The 16,485-nt window shown below is 47.4% G+C and overlaps 1 protein-coding gene across 8 annotated transcripts in view; it reads left to right on the plus strand.

Moving 5' to 3' along the window:
• Positions 1-4,840: 4,840 nt before the first annotated feature.
• LOC144167946 (uncharacterized) overlaps positions 4,841-16,485 on the plus strand; it is a 42,050-nt gene continuing 30,405 nt past the window's right edge. For 3 of the 8 annotated variants that reach the window (XM_077697090.1, XM_077697094.1, XM_077697067.1), the window contains exons 1-2: positions 4,841-4,995; positions 12,075-12,179. The gene's annotated coding sequence lies outside the window, so the exon portion shown is untranslated. Of the gene's footprint in view, positions 5,020-6,673; positions 6,750-10,135; positions 10,251-12,074; positions 12,180-16,485 lie in introns of those variants that run through there. The other 5 variants (XM_077697072.1, XM_077697076.1, XM_077697079.1 and 2 more) reach the window with 5 other exon arrangements.

Genomic DNA, 16,485 nt, shown 5'->3' on the forward strand with positions numbered 1-16,485 from the left:
TTGAATTGATCTTTTTTGTTCAATGTTTTATTTGCACTGAATTCATGTAGTGTTTTTGTATAATGTTGCTTTTGGAACGTGCAAGGAAGATTTTCCCACTAAATTGTGTGTTTTGAATGGTAATGGTATTTTGTTTGCTTGGTCTCAAATAAAATGTTTTCTAAAACCAAAGGCCTTTTTATTGCGAATGCGTGCAGCAAAATGGCCGCATTCACGCCTAGCATCACCTCCGGGGGAGGGGGGGGGGTAGTAGGGGAGCGGGCTAATGCAGCCGTATTTTATAGGTATAAAATGCGGCTCTAAATATCCCAAGAAACGGATTCTTACCGTCTTTCCAAAGCCCTTTTCTAGACCGTAATTATCGAGACGTCTTTAAACCATCTAAAATGTCGATTGAAAAGCCACATTGACGGACTTATACAGCTCTTGCAAAATCCCACTTTTAGACCGATTTCCAAAGACGTTTTAAAGCGGGTAAATAAGTTGTCTAGAAATAGTAATACCCGCTGGACATTAGACGTGATTTAAGACCCCTCTAAAACGCCGCGAAAGCGTTATAGGATTGTCTGGGATGTTTACAAGCCATTTCTTTCGTCCTGAAAAACCCTGATAGTAGATTAAGCTCGTTTGTGCTACCTGGGATATGTGAGGCATTCTGACAGTAAATGCGGTGGTAAAATTACTCCAGCAGTAGTGTTACTCACAGAAAACAGGGACCGGTTTTTCGCACTTGATCTCACCGCCACTGCTCTCTGCGCATGCGCCGCGTTGCTATGGCAACGGAGGCACGTCGCTTCGTCGTCTGCTTCCTCTCCGCCGCGGCTGCGCGCCGCGGCGCCGAAGTCAAACGGGAGCGCGCGGCACGCCGCTCGTCGATGCGCGGCGTCTGCAACGAGAAGCGTGTAGGCGCGTATGCGATCGCGATGGAAACAAAAACAAAAACAAAACAAAAAAAGAAATAAAAGAAGGCAGTGTCCCTCATCAGCACGTAGGGATTTTTATTCTACAAGAGCAGATATCAAGGACCACATCCAAAGAGCACTCAGGAATGACAGGTGCAGCTCTGTAGACCAGGAAAACGGTGCCGCATATGTGGAGCAGCTGTGACTAAAGGCACCAACAACACAAAATGCGTTTTTCGTCCCTATCGGACGAAAGATACTGAGGCTAGCTTACCAGAGGGAGATGAAAAGCAGTTGGCACCATCTGATGCAGATGTTCTGCACACTGTAGCAGGAGAGTGTGACGGAACTCTGTTGCTTTGCATCCAAACAGAGTTTATGCGAAAGCTTTTGCTCAAGTACGGTGGCGATGTAGTTTGCTTGGACGCTACATACAAAACTACGCATTACTCTTCTCCACTATTTTGATTGTGGTAAAGACTTCGAGTAATTTTGCTGTTGTAGGGGCCTTCGTGGTTCAGTTTGAGACCGCTGAGTGCACTGAGGAGGCGCTTCAAATCTTCAAGGATTGGAACCCACACCGTAATCCGAAGTACTAGATGGTAGATTACAGTCAGGCAGAGATTGCTGCCCTCAATGCAGTTTTTTTCGTTGAGCCGCACTGCAATGTGTGCATTTCATCGTGAGCAGGCAAAAAAAAAAGAAAGAAAATGAAGTGGAGGACATCCCCACTGTGAAGAAACTCATGAGGGAGGTAGCGTCTAGCACAAGTGAAGGTGAACTGAAAATTGCGCTGGACAATTTGAAGCTGTCCCCTCAGTGGCCACAAAATTAGAAGCTTCAGTCATATATTACCCAGAATTGGCTGTCTGTACTGGAGATGTGGGTGAAGATGTATCGGTTAGACCTTCTATTCAATACAAATAATGGAACAGAGTCCAAGAACAAGACACTGAAAATGTGCTTGGCTGGAAACAGCGGGCGGCGTAGCATGCGAGGCCTTCTTCAAACGCTAGTAGAAAAATTCTTCCCTGAAAAACAGGCGCAACTCATTCAGGCAAACATCAGCTTCTCATCGAGCTACCGCCTCTATCATGAAAGCGTGCCTAGTTACCTGCATGGACGGCCACCTGCTGTAATAAAGCACGTCATGGAGCGCTTAACAAGGGCGTCAGAGTATAGTAGCGAGGATGTAACATCTGGAACTAAGGAGGGAACTTTTCAGATTAAGTCTGAACGGGAAGGACGTGGTTTCCATGAAGTGGACTTCAACCTCCCAAGTTGTTTCTGCTTGGCCTTTAAAAAGTCCAAGCTACCGTGCAAGCATTTCGGCGCAGTATTTTTGCTCGTCGATGGATGGACATTTCCTCGCCTCCCGGCGGCGTATACAGGGGGACGGACCGTATTTAACTTCCCTCAGGGCCATCAGTACGACATTGTCTGAAATGGACTCGGAAGCTGACTCGCCAAAGGACGACGAACAGCAAGTAGCATCAGCTGATGCTGACGGAGGAGATACTGCCAAATGCTGTGCATCAGAGTTGCCCAGGGCTTCTCAGCAAACGACGCACCACCTAAAGTCGCAGATAAGAGCTAAGAGCTCCCAAGTTCTGTCTTCTCTTTGCTACGTTCACGACCAGACAGCGCTACAGCGCATACTTTCTCTGCTCGGTGAATCCGAAAGCATTGCCAAGGAAAATGTGGCCACAAGTAGTGGAATTGCTATTAGAGGTTCACCTACAAAGGGGTGCTCAGGATTAAAACGGAAGAAAGGAACGGAAGTGTCAGTAGATGGAATGGAAGTGAAGGATCTGCCCACAAAGAAGTCCTTGCCTCTCAAGGAACACCGGCTTTCTCGTGGCCGGGTAGGGTAGAAAGCAGAAATGTTGAGGGGATTGTATAAAGCACCCGGTTTGATACATACCGTTGTTTCAGAGCCAAGAGAAATTTTTTTTTGAATCCTACAGCCCAAGAGAGCCAGAGTTAGGTATATATTTCACAGCTTCTAGTAACATAATCCATGTACGCGCATCTGGTCATGGGACGCATTTTTTTGTCATTAGCAAAACATGTATGCTTTGTTTTGCCTGTCCTGTTTTTATTTGATGAATATATTGTTTCTGGGACACGTGAAATCACTCTCATAGAGTTACTAGAGGACACAATCTACGCTCTCATTCTGGTTTAGTACACTTTGTTCTGGTTTAGCAATTTTGAGTCAGGAGCAGTTTCCTATTTTGATATGTTTTCCTACACTGTGTACCCCATACGTGTATATTCAACAAAACTGGTGTTAATTCTTGCACGTAATAAATATGTTCTGTGCTTTGTTTATTTTTAAATAAATGAATGATTCATGGATCCTGTGCTATAACCAGTCTCCCTTTGTCATTGAAGAATGGCATAATCCATCTCAAACGATCAGGGCCCGAACAAAAGAAATGCTTAAGACGCCTTGACGTTTTCTACGCAATGACGGCACGTGTATTATATTTTTATTATTGCGTAATTTTTGGCAACTTTAAATGCACGATGTAAACACGCCTTGTGCGGTGTATGAAGGCGTCTGCTTGAGAGCGTTTAGATAGAAGCGAATTCTGCTTTGTGGGGTCTATGAAAGAGCCGAAAAACAACCATGGGATGAAGCTTCTTTCATTACGTGGTTCATCTTTCCCGGCCTAATGAAAAAAAAGAAAAAAACACTGCGCGCGTGGAAGGCTTTCAACCCTGCAGTTGCGCGTAACCTTTGCCCTTTTCATTCGGGTTTTCAATGAATAGTTAGTAATAAAAATATTTATTTATTATTTATTTATTTATTTATTTATTTCATTGTTTGTTTGTTTGTAAAGCAGGCCTCTGTTTAGGCCCAGCACAGGAGGGTCAATATAACAACTTCGACATCAACAAAAAGACTGAGCAACACGTACGAGACTAGCATCGTCCCCGACAAAGCAGGAAGCACATCAAATACACAGCTTACAAAAGTTGATCATTTGCGTAAACAGTTCTGAAACAGGCGCTACGAGGATGGGATGCACAGCCAAGGGCGCCGATTGTATCAAGTGACCATCGCAATGAAAGCCCATGCTAGCGCCGGTTAGCTTAGTCACAACCAGCGCATTTCGAAATACGACATGAATCGTGAGATCAGCTTTTCATCGCTAGGCTGAGCCAAATGTGCCCAATGCCTAGATCTCCACGTTCGAATCTTCTTCTTTTCTTTCTTTTTTTTTTGTTTTTGTTTTTGTTTTGTTACCATCGCGATCGCATACGCGGCTACACGCTTCTCGTTGCCGACGGCGCGCATCGACGACCGGCGTGCCGCGCGCTCCCGTTTGACTTCGGCGCCGCGACGCGCAGCCGCGGCGGAGAGGAAGCAGACGACGAAGCGACGCGCCTCCGTTACCATAGCAACGCGGCGCATGCGCAGAGAGCAGTGGGGGTGAGATCAAGTGCGAAAAACCGAAAAAAAAGAAAACAATGCACCGTTTAGGCGCATGGTCGCATTGACAGGGGCGGCCACAAATCCAAAAGCCCAACGGCATTCCTTCATAATACACGTAGCATCTTTTATGTACATCTTTTATTTATGCTACGTGTGTGACCTGGCGTGTGTTCCGTGTGACCTGGCTTAAACATAGGTTTACGCTAAGCAGCGAAATCTGTCTGATTAAAACCGAGTACTGCAGGAGCCCTGCTACATGCAAACAACTCCAATTTTTTGGGAGTACTATTATTGCTTTTATTTTTACTGCACTGGGTATTATCCAACTACCTCTTTTCAATCTACTTCAAGGGCTTTACACTGAAGCAAAGCTACTCGCTTGCGCTGTTCAACACGGAGCAGTAGCAGACTACTTCAGGAGGAGCGACCTCGACGCATCGAGGCACCCCTTACCTCGACACAACCGCAGCGCCGCCGCTGCGCGGGCGACAGGATGGGGCCGCTCCGCCCAGCTCCGCCGCCGTGGCGAGTGCGCGCTCTTTTAATCTAAAAACGTTGGTCTAAGCATGGCCGCAGAACAGGGAGGACTAAGCGCGTGATCCGAAACAGCGCGAGGCGCGCGAGGACTGACCGCGCGACCGTACGAAGGTAATATACCGTGCCACCGATACAGTAAGCTCCCACCGTCATTCTCTTTTCTTTTTCGAATGGGAGTGGTTCTCTTGGGGGGGATGGTGGTCGTTGGAAGCTTTTGAGGGCAGACCCCGTGAGTGCGTTGGTCATACAGAACTTTGGGGTGTTTCCTGAGAGCCTGTCACTCAGTTTACTCAAAAACATGCAGACTCGCCAGTTCAAAGTTCTTTGGTTATTTCGCGACTACTCGCTCATTCTCGAAGCTACAACCCCCTCCTTAGCTGCCCCCCCACTGAAAAACTCTGAAATGCTAGCTTGCATCTCGACCTGAGGTAGTCTGGAGGACTGACGAGTTTTCGGCGCATCACAGAAGTGTTAGACTCTGAGAAAGACTAGGGGGAAAATGCAGTTTAATTAGTCTTTCCGAAAGTACCTCCCGCACGAACCGACCTTCCAGCTTCCCAAATATATGCTGAGAAGCGACTACTCGGCTTCTCACATCGATTCTGGTTTTGTCATCTACAAGCGAACATGCAAACAAATGTTTTTTTTTTTTTAACCTAGTCAGTTTAGCACTAGCACTGACATGTCTTCGTGACGTTTCCTCCCTAGTCCTTTCATAAAATACGTCTTTGGCTACATTTTGAACCTTATGCTAACTTTATGCACGCTTTGAAGTTTGTCTTATGTGGTACGTTACCTTCTTAGCATAGCGAAATTTTCTTGAATATTTTTAATAACCCTGGGTTTTGTTTTTACCCCGTGTCTCCAGACCTGCATGCCACTTTAATTGTCGGCAGCAGTAGGTGCACTAAAAGGGACCCTGAGTATTATTCTTCAGTAATGTTCATTAATGAACTTTTCCCTGCTTAATCAGGTTGGTACAGGCGGCCAGAAAATAAAATGTACTATCTTGATCACAGTTGGGGTGAACACGGGAGTGCGTGCCATTCTGAGAGTGGGAGCCGCCTGCCGGCGTTCCGGGTAACTTCGCACGCATGCACAGTTCGTTTGCAACGAGGCTATGTGTCCATCGCGTGCACCACGTCACCAAGATGCCCACTTGTCGTCTGCTATGCCGAATGTCGTCTGCTCTCCTCTTTCTGGTTGCGTGAGCCGAGCCATCCGTTGCATTGTGAAACTATTTCTAGCAGGCTGCGCTGAACAACGTGCTAGTTTCATCACTATAAAACGTTCACGGAGTGAGTGTTTCTGGTAAAACACGAACAATATTATTGGCTGCAAGCAAGGAGAAAACACCGATCTTTTCCTGGATCTTTTTCTCCCAAGAAAACAGTGTTATTTTTTAGCAAAGGCCGCACTGATTAGTAGCGTGTCATTTCTCCGCCGGCCGCAATAACCTCAGAAATTTGGGAAGCGACTCGTAAAGAGCCGACACAATTCCTGGATCACCTCTTAAAACTTCTCACTGGAAACTAGCGGAAAGAAAAGGAAAGCAACGGGCCAACAATAGTTTTACAATGCAGCGGGGTGCTTGGCTCACGCAATCAGAGTGGAGAGCAGACGACAATCGGCATAGCAGACGACCAGTGGGCGTCTTGGTGACGTGATGCGCGCGATCACACATAGCCTCGTTGCAAATGAACTGCACATGCGTGCGAAGTTACCCGGAACGCCGACAGGCGTCTCCCGTGCACGGAATGACACGCGCTCCCGTGTTCACCCCAACTAGGATCGAGATAGTACCAAGCTAGCAGTGCGGGAAAACTATCGGCGCAACACCTTCTGGCTCAGCGCCTGCTGTCGAGGTAGGTGAGTGCGCACGGGGGTCCTTCGATAGTCAGTAACTGCATGCCAATTTTCTTGATTGTGGTGCTGGTGCCTCATTGTTCCAAATATTCAAGGAACCCGGGGGTGCGTTCTGAGGCGCGCCGAGCGAACAGAACGATTATTTTTAGAGGCGGGCAGTCTGCGCTATGTGCCAAACCACATCTGCAGCTTTGATATCATTTTGTTGGCTCTACAGTAGATTGGCATTGAAGCAAGTCAGCGATAAAGTCATGTGTGACTGAATGGTTGTCGGTTGATATGTGAGGAAAAGGCGGCTACTAACAAGCATTACTGGGACGCTTCCCTTCATTTTAGGGGCTTTTCTTTCGACAAATCATGCACATCTACCTTATTAGATAGGGTCTATTCGTTTCACCTGCACCGCGTGAACCAGTTCAGGCGGTGCCGCACTTCGCCGTTCGTTTCAGCGGTGCAGCTCGCGGCACCTGAACCGTGCCGTTCGATTCACCGGTGGTGCCGACGGGTGCAGGACGGGTTCACGGCTTTGCCTGCACTCCCTGCCGAGGAGGTGCAGAAGCAGACGAAAAAAGTGCAGGGCTGGTTCCGCCGATGGCGGAACCCACTTTGCACCGCTGTGAACTGGTTCAAGAGGTGCAGGCTGAATCGAATAGACCCATAGATTAAACATGTAAGCTTCACTAAGAAACATAGTTTTGTGCAAATGCCACACGTACATGGATTTCAATAGTTTTTTGCTGTTTCAGTTTGTTTTTTTGGACTTTTTATTTTTGTTTTTGTTGTGTGATGCAGGGTATAATTTTTCATTTTGTTCGTTATTTTTGTTTTTGTTGTGTGATGCAGGGTATAATTTTTCATTTTGTTCGTTACAGCACAGGCGTTGTGTGTCATGTCGTCTCTACAGTGTGGATTCACAGTATGGATTTACTTCACTTGTTCTGTTTCGCATTTCTCACTGTTTTCTGCAAGGACGATAGTTTTTCACCAAATGAACACTTATGTGTTCAGTTTTTTCTCTGTTGCCCCACCAATTCATGGTTCTTCTTGGCTCACTCACATGATCTGTGGTGTATGGCTGTCAGACGCTCTTTCACAATTCACTCTGAAAGGTGTGTTTCAGCTATTTTGCCCTTAGTCTTCCGCTGTCATGCTTTCTTGGGTTTCATGAACTTGTCTGCATAGAAGAGCATGGGAACATGTCAGTACAGTCATGGACAATGGAAACGCGAACACGAAAATATGAACCAGAGCAAATAGCATGATTTTTTGCCATGGAAGTTAAAATGGCACATGCCGTGGTTACAGAAACAAAGTTGGGAATTGTGGCTTTCCCAATATGCCAATAGCGTGCCATTAGTAGACCTCCACCAAAAGTTTTTTTTTTTTAATTTTGCGTGTTCTGGTTCGTATTTTCGTGTTCGCATTTCATTTGTTAATGACCGTTCATATAAGCTTGGCTTTCATGTAATACCATTGGTTGAGAGTTGATGCTTGCTTCCTTAAATACATAAAGCCTCATAACAAGAAACACCCTAAGGACATGGGAAACATGTCTCTTGTAACCAATAACCAAGGTTCCTTGTATGCAATGGTGAAGGTAGGAAAACCAACCAGACCAGTTTTATTCAAATGTATCTTATTAATAAGTGTCTCTTGTAACAGTGTCTCTTGTGACGAACTTTTACTGTATTAGCATTCTCGCCTTGGTTTCTGTCATTTGTTTCCCACGATTTCTCTGAAAGGAACGGTTCCCAGTTGCAATAAGGTAACGAATTGTAATAGCTACAATACACTTAAAATTTTTATTTTGCTGTCCACCAGTATTGTCATATATAAATGTAGTTTTGAACCTAATTCTCAATTTAAAAAAATTCTCGAGGCACTTACATATGCTTACGTTCCTTGAAGATGAAAGCCTAATGATACTTTATAGCAACTTCGTTACTACTAGATAGTATTTGCGTCTCTTTCTTTGCTTTCACTTGGTTGTCTTTTGGCACGAATTACTTTGACCGGCTTCTTTTTTGCTACACCTCGTATGCGTCTCTCCCTTCGCTTCCGTTTCTTCATCTTACGGCACGAATTACATCCACAGGCAGACTGGCACATGCCACAGCCTCCCTTGGAATCAGGGTTCTGTGCAGCTGGCGTGCACCTGTTCCACTCGGGTGTCATCACGTTCAGTTCTCACACAGTACGCACCCTATTCGACAAATTTTATGTTTCCAATTCACAGTTTAGCGAGTTCTGTGGAGTGGGCACATTAGCCCCTCAAAGCTCGCGGTTCCTGGCCAATCCCCCAACTGGGTATGTGCCACAAAGAAAGGAATGTCACCGGCAACAACTTTTGCTCTCTGCTGGCAATGTGTGCAGATAGATCGGGCTGCTGCTCTGCAGACCCTTTACAGTGGCTGCCATTTTCTTGACTGGACAAACACCACCACAACAGTGACGATGCTTTTCGCAGAATGGAGCACTCAAAGGGACCCTGCAACACTCTCTGAGCAGTGCAAGTAAACCGGGGCGACGTTTAGATTACACTGCCAGGAATACCTGAGCCAAATATAACACGTGCACGGGAAACGATGAAGATGCAAATCGCTGTGAAAGTCGTAGAAAAACCAACCGCGCTCTCTTAAATTTTCCTCTAATGCACCCCTGGCATGGCCGAAATGACGTCATTGCGGTTACGGCTGCCCTATTGGCTCTTGCTGGTCAACTTTGCAGCTGTGGCAATCCGCTGTCGTCAGCGCTGTGCACCAACCTCTTTTCTGCCTGAACCTGTACGCACAGTTTCGGGGTTTCTTTTGAGTTTTGAGTTTGTGTGTGAAGTTTGAGTGATGAACACGATACTCCCTTTCAACCAGACCACTCGACAACAACCATTTATTGCTCAGAAAACATAAAATAACCTAACCTAACCAAATGAAATCTAACCTAACCTAATATAAAACAGCCTAGCCTAACCCAATTTTTTTCAGACTGATGATACCGTAAGGAGCACCTCTGTTACTCTCCATCGCTGCTTTGAAATTTTCTCCTTACTCGCGTGACTGATTTGTCTTAAAACATCTTGTCAAGCGTCCCTCTGATGCCTTAACTTTCCTCTCCATGTTCTTTCTGCGGATGCGAAGACAGCAGCCACTAAACTGGCCGAATTGCCCCTGCTAGTTTTGTCCTCTTGTTATCTCTCCATCGTTTTTAAACAGGCCTGAAACTGCCTCTAGTTCACATGTTCAGCTGTAGCAGAGTGCTGCAGTTGCCTTGTCTTGCCAATGTCGCAAACTCAGCAGGCGTTTTCCTTGCTTCATTCACTCTCGGAAACGCAAAATGTGAAGGGGAGGGTTGAAGTGCTTGATTGCACCTCTCCTTTCCCCGCTATCAGCCGGCGCAGCTGAGGGAGAGGCAGCTGCTGAGAGAGCAGATCAGCAATGAGGAACAGATGTCCGCCAATCTCCAGGCCGAAGACTCCCGGCTCGTGAAGGCCCTCAGGGGAAGAGGTAGCTATGGACTCTACACTGGGCTGAGAGGAGTTTGCTTGGCCAACACCAGTTTTGAGATGAACTTGTGACCTGAGGCGCGAGGTGAATGTTTTCAGTTTTTTCATTTCAGGCTTTTTGAATTGCGTCTTCTCTGAATACGTAAGTTGCTACACAACGCCATAGCTTAGCAACTATCACACTGACTCCCTAGTCATTTCTGGGGAAACGTTCCTACGTAAGTAGATTAGACATTGTACTGCTGAGTGTTTGGGGCCACAGGCTTCATTCTCTCCATTATAGAGTATGAACAAGAAGTTAAGTGTGCGTATAACGAAAGTACGCATTTCTATAGATCTGTGCCTGGAGCGCCAAGTGTTCCCAAGAACGCGGGTTCGATTCCCGGCTGCGGCGGCCGTTTTTCTGATGCAGGCAAAAAGCAAAGACGTCCGTGTGTTTGAGATTTTGGTGCGCGGTTAAAGACCCCCAGGAGGTCAAAATTAATCCAGAGCCCTCCACTACGGCGTGCCTCATCGCCTGTGTGGTGTCGACGCGCTATCACTCATAATCAATCAGAAGGGCCAAGTGTTCAAATCATTCCAAGAAGGCCTAATTTCTTGGTAACTCTCTGCTTTATCCGTCAAGTCTTATTTTTGCGTCTTGTTGACGCCCACTTTTCCCCCCTCTTTTTTTTCTTTAACCACGTTTTTTTTACTTTCTTTATCGATATTTTTTACCGCATTGTATGGCTTTATATTTTTATAGAGATCAAGGAGTATTTGGAAGTGTAAAATAATTGTTTTTTTAGTTATGTTTACTCACACATAAATTCACTCATGTATACGAGCATCATATACAAGTAAACTGCAGACCTTTGTGTTCGCAAAATAATCGACTGAACTTTCATGGATACCCTACTTTGTGTGATGCTTTCTGAGGTTTAACTTCCATTATCGATGGGTCTAACAGAATTAGTGCAGGTCTGGGGGCCTTTGTGACACCCTTATGTAATAAACGTACTGTGTCAATTAAAAGGAAAGTTTAGAATGAATTTTCTTCTCGGCAAAAAACCAAGGCAGGTCATACCCTTTAGGATCTTAATAGTTGGACGTAAGCTTTTATGACGGGGGTCAAACTCAGGTGGGTGGGAGTTGTATCTCGAATGTGGAGAAAACAAAACTTAGCTGAGTTGGCTGGGGGCAGAGAGAGCCAAAAAGGAGACGGGAGTATTGGGACGACTATGGCGATGAGAGGGCGAGTAGCACGGCAATTGATGCACTTCAGCAGCTCCCTTCCAGTGCACTTTAAGGTTGCTGCTTCAAGACAGTGCAATGACAAGTTCGCTACGGCATTTAAAAGGGTTATCTTCAGGTATGCATTGTATCGGTTGCAAGGAACAGTCTCCTCACCAAAGACTGACATCTTATATGGTGTTCTCATGGAAACACGCAAGCCTGAAATTTGAGGGCTGAGTAGGTGAGAGTACTTCAGTGGTCTTAGCCCCTTTTAGAATTCTTTTTCACTGTATGATCGGATAACTGTGTGCAGCCAGTTGGTCCTTGGGTAGGATGGACGGAAAAGCCCAGCCTGCTTGCAGTTGTCATGAGCGATTCCTTAAAATTCAGATATTGGAATGTTCACAACAGCGAAAGCAAAGAACATGGTAACCCTGCTATGTGCTTTTATCTCTGTAAACTACAGAGCGCGTGTCACACCCACTCACCTAGCAGCTTTTTAATTTGTCCTGTGCTGTGATACCTGTAGCTTGGTCTCCTGTCTACACGTAAATGTCATCACGTATGCAAAGTCACCCCTTTCTGCGTTTCTTTGTTCGTTTCCCGTTAGTGCAGACAAGGAGATTGTGAGGCAAAGAGAAAAGCTGGCGACCCTGGAGGCTGGCTCCAGTGGAGATGCCAGCTGCCTGGAGTGACACCGGGAACGCATCGAACGGTACGCCTCCTCCCTCTCTTCTTTTTTACCTTTTTGATGGACATTTCTGTTAATCAGCTTATGAGCAGCAGGCCACTACTGCAATGTTACAGCTAGGAGAAGCAATATAATAAGATTGGCGGCAATTCTCGTTTTATTATTTGGAGCAAAGTGGCAGTGCAGTGATAGCATGGTTTATACTTGGGTTCTGCAGAGAAATCTTATGAGGGCACTAGAAGGAAGCATTTTGGCTGAGCGCTGCATATCCACATCCCGAGCTGTTGCAGCCACTTCCAGTCTGTGTAGAAACAATCACTGTGCTGTGTCTGTTGTAACTGCCAAGACGTACATGTGTGTGCGTGTGTGTGCGTGTGCCCGCGTGTGTATGTGTGTGTGCGTGCGTGTGTGCGTGCGTGTGCGCGCGCGCGCATATAGCGTATTCTCAGGTGGGTGGAGATTGTACTTGTGGGTTTAGCTGTTCAGATGAAAGAACCAGATATACCCTGTAAGGCCAGGTTACCTGAGCTGTTGTCACCACTGCTCCAGGCTGTATTGACACGCAATGCTCGCAGAACGAAGGCGTGTAAAATGCAGTATGTGCAATCTGTTTTTCAAAAGAATGTCTTCCGCAGACAAGGATTGAGCAAGGCATTTACAATGTGCTTGCAGCCATTGTTTTTACTCTGGAAATTACACATCCTCACCCAGTGCAGGTATTTGCGTGCAACCCTACAGACTGCCGGCAGAATTCATTTTCTGCTTTCCCTTTCCGTTTCTCAACAACAACCCTGGATGCCCAGAACTGGCTTTTCTGTCAGCAACTGCTGTCCCAGCAGAGGGTCCAGGCGGGCTACGACGACCCCATCCGACACAATGCACAGTTCCAGGAGGAGGCAAGCTGGCTGGCTGCTGCTCCCTCTATTATTTCCTTATTGCTTGTTGAATCTCCACTGGCACGGACTCTCTGGGGTGCATCCTCACGGGGCTTTGTGGTGACCGATTTCTCTTTTCGTATATCGTAAGGTTGTGAGGCGATGGCCACCCAAACTATAAAGATGTGCAAAAAATATGAACATAAGTCATCATCATCACCGGCCTATCTACGCCCACTGCAGGGCAAAGGCCTCTCCCATTATTCTCCAATTACCTCGGTCCTGTGCCAACTGTGACCAATTTATCCCCGCAAACTTCTTGATCTCATCTGCCCATCTAACTTTCTGCCGCCCCCTGCAGCGCTTGCCTTCTCTAGGGATCCACTCTGTTACCCTTAATGACCAGTGAACATAAGTAAAAAAGTGCAAATGTTCAATGGCAGATGTGATGCCATGTCAGAAGATGTGATGGTATTAGTAGTATTGGAGCCCTTCAGTGCTTTTCTGGTCGTGAAACTCCGCCGTTACGGTATGGGAGAGCTTCGTGCGCTGCCCAAGGAGGCTGCACCGCTGCGCTGGAATTGATTGGAGGGCAGCTGGGGAAGCGGTCGGAGGGCGTTTGGCAGGGAACGGACGCTCGCCCCGTTCGCATTACTTGTCATGTGCCGCTGAAATGGACTTGGCATTTTTTGAGTACTGAAAAATTTCATGTGGACAGTCATGCTGTTACTGCGTTCCTGCCTGCTTATCTGGCAACAGAGGAAACGGCGACAAGAGCGTCACTATTTCGCTCTCCTTCTGACTCCGAGCTGCGCACGAGATAGAAGCAAACCATTCCCCGAAAAAGGTTAGCGAATTCAGCTTTTAATTATTGCACGTCCGCATGAGTAAAAAGAAACATTTTCCCACCAGCTTGGCGAACGTGTTGTGAATAGAGCGTTAATGTGTGCGCAGATATAGAGAGAGCATACTCCTCGCTTGGACGCACGTTGCGTTTTTCGGGCACAATAGCAGATAAGATCCACAATTTTTTAAGTGCGTCTGGCATTTTTTTACTGTAAAAAATGATGAGGCTTCAACAACAGCGGTTCGCTCATAATGCCCAGCAAGTGAAGGTGAAGCCGGCCCTGTGAAAGCTGGTGTGGAGATTTCTTTTTTTTTTTTTTTTCTGGCATTGTCCTCTCCTTCTCTTTTTTTTCCTTTGAGGAGGGGGGCTGGAGGGGGTGTTGATTGATTTTTAGTCAGGCATATAGCTGGACTGTAAAACCCACCGCCTTTTTGTTTGGCGAACACTTCTCTTTTTTATCGCCCCGACGACCTTTGTTTCTGGGGATTAATGGGCCAGAAATAACCTCGCTATGTAAAAGGCTGCATCACCATATGCCTGTAACTATGCCAACTATGTTAATATAATATGTAAAGTGAATATGTAATTAAAAATCTGAAAATATAAATGCTTGCTTTGAATGAGTTTTCTTTACTCCTACTGTTGGCCTGGGGGTTACAAAATCCTTGTATTAACATACAAGCACAAAAAGCACACAAGCACGGACATAATCATGCACGCCTAAATCAGTCCGAGGTGACTTTTTGCTAGTTCCTCTTTGATTTACGCGCTCCAAGTCGCAGCGGCACGGGGCAAGCAAAACACTCCTCCTTCTCTCGCTGTTTTTCCCACTCTACCTCTTCCCGGCGCGACTTTAGGCGCGCATGCGCGACAGCGGGGTAACGGTCGTCGCAGCTGCCGGAGCAACAGCGGCGCCGGTGCGCGAGAGAAGCCGCGGGGCTCGCGTGCGAGTCGTAGCATAGCGGAAATATCGTGACAGCGTTCTGAAGACCACAGAAGAGCGGTTATATGCCCCATGCACAGGGAGGAAGCGCAGCAAGAAGTGATTTTGCTTCGTGTTAGCAAAAGGTGAGACGCTCGTTCGTAAAGCGTGAATTTAATCTGAACGATAGCGCCGGTGTCGTGAGCTGTACCGGCTGTACAACTACGTGTACCGTGTTCGATGTCAACTTATGCAATGCCGTGTCGAACATCAGTGCTTATCACGGCACGTTGCATTTGTGCTCGGTCGTATTTTCGTAACATGAATAAAGTGTTGAAGTGCGATTTCTGCTGCCGTCTTAAGGCACATTCCCACTGGCGATTTGTCTCGTCGCGCGATGAGGCCTTGAGGTGGTGTTCGCACTTGCGATGAGCGATGATGCGACTGCGTTCAGCGCAGCTGCTTCCCGACTTGTACGACCTCGTTGGTGCGTCAACCATTCGCAGTCAAAGAAAATGATGTTACGCGACAAAAGCAGGTAGAAATCAAACTAAAACACATGCTACTAACCTGGAGCAATGCCGAAAACATTTGCGGGTTGCGGGAGGAGCAGAAAATAACAAACTCAAGAAGGCTCTTTTCAACATAATATTGCTTGAAGAAATGCACACGCTTGCTTTCACGCCACAACACCCGCATCACGGCCCACAAATGTCGCTTCTTTTCACAGGCGCAAAGTTCTGACGCCACCGAACTCTATGCGTGTTTACCAGTCGCCGATAGAACGATGAGGCTGCAAGTCAACCTACCGTCTCGCTGTCCACCTAGCTCTATACGGTGATTACTTGCTTTTACAATCCATACACGCTTCTCCACACTGATGAGTTCCACGCTATTCGTTGATTAGTGCACGCGTACACTGAAGCCACTGACCAAAGAACCGATGCACACGGGAAGTTGCTTGCCGGCTCGACCCGGCGGGTACAGCGATAGCGGGCCAAGCGCCTGGCCGAGCGAGCCAGCGGCGGTGGAGGCGGCGGCTCGTCCTCGCCCGCCCGCCCGCAGCGTTTGCATACCGGATGTAAAGAAACGTTTCGTTTCCGGCTACGTCAGCCTACTCCGCGGCCATGATTGGCTTACCGGTTTTGCGGGGCCGTCGCGCGACGAGGGAATTCGGACCGAGAGCGATCGGCTCCGCCGTCGCAAAACGCCGAAAAGCGACGGCCGGCTCGTCGCTTTTCGTCGCGCAACGAGGCGCATCGCCAGTGGGAATGTGCCTTTACTGTCCCAGCTGCGTACGTACGCCTGCATGGAGGCGCGCCGGTCTCGGCGAGGCCTAGCGGGCGGCGCGGGGCTAGCGGGGCCGGCAGCGGAGCGGCGGGACGAAGCGGGGGGAAAAAAGCATCAGCCCCCCCCCCCCCCCCCCCCCCCCCCCCCCTCCCATTTTGCGCCTCCTCGCTGTGTTGCCATGACAATTAGTACGCCCCCAAGCTCAAGATGGCGGTGACGTTGCTATGGCAATTACAACTCACTTTTGCCCGCCCAGGCTCGCCAGGGGAGGATTTGGCGCTACGACCACAATTAGGCGGTACGCTGGGTTGAAGGCTAAGATGCCGCGGACTGCCTAAATTTGTTCAAAAGCTATGCACACAAATAATGCGCAAACAATGCAGTCGAATGCAGGCT

The sequence above is a fragment of the Haemaphysalis longicornis genome, unplaced genomic scaffold (assembly GCF_048455015.1).
Source record: "Haemaphysalis longicornis isolate Haplotype H1 unplaced genomic scaffold, Haemaphysalis longicornis Haplotype H1 scaffold_1, whole genome shotgun sequence".
NCBI lineage: Eukaryota > Metazoa > Arthropoda > Arachnida > Ixodida > Ixodidae > Haemaphysalis > Haemaphysalis longicornis.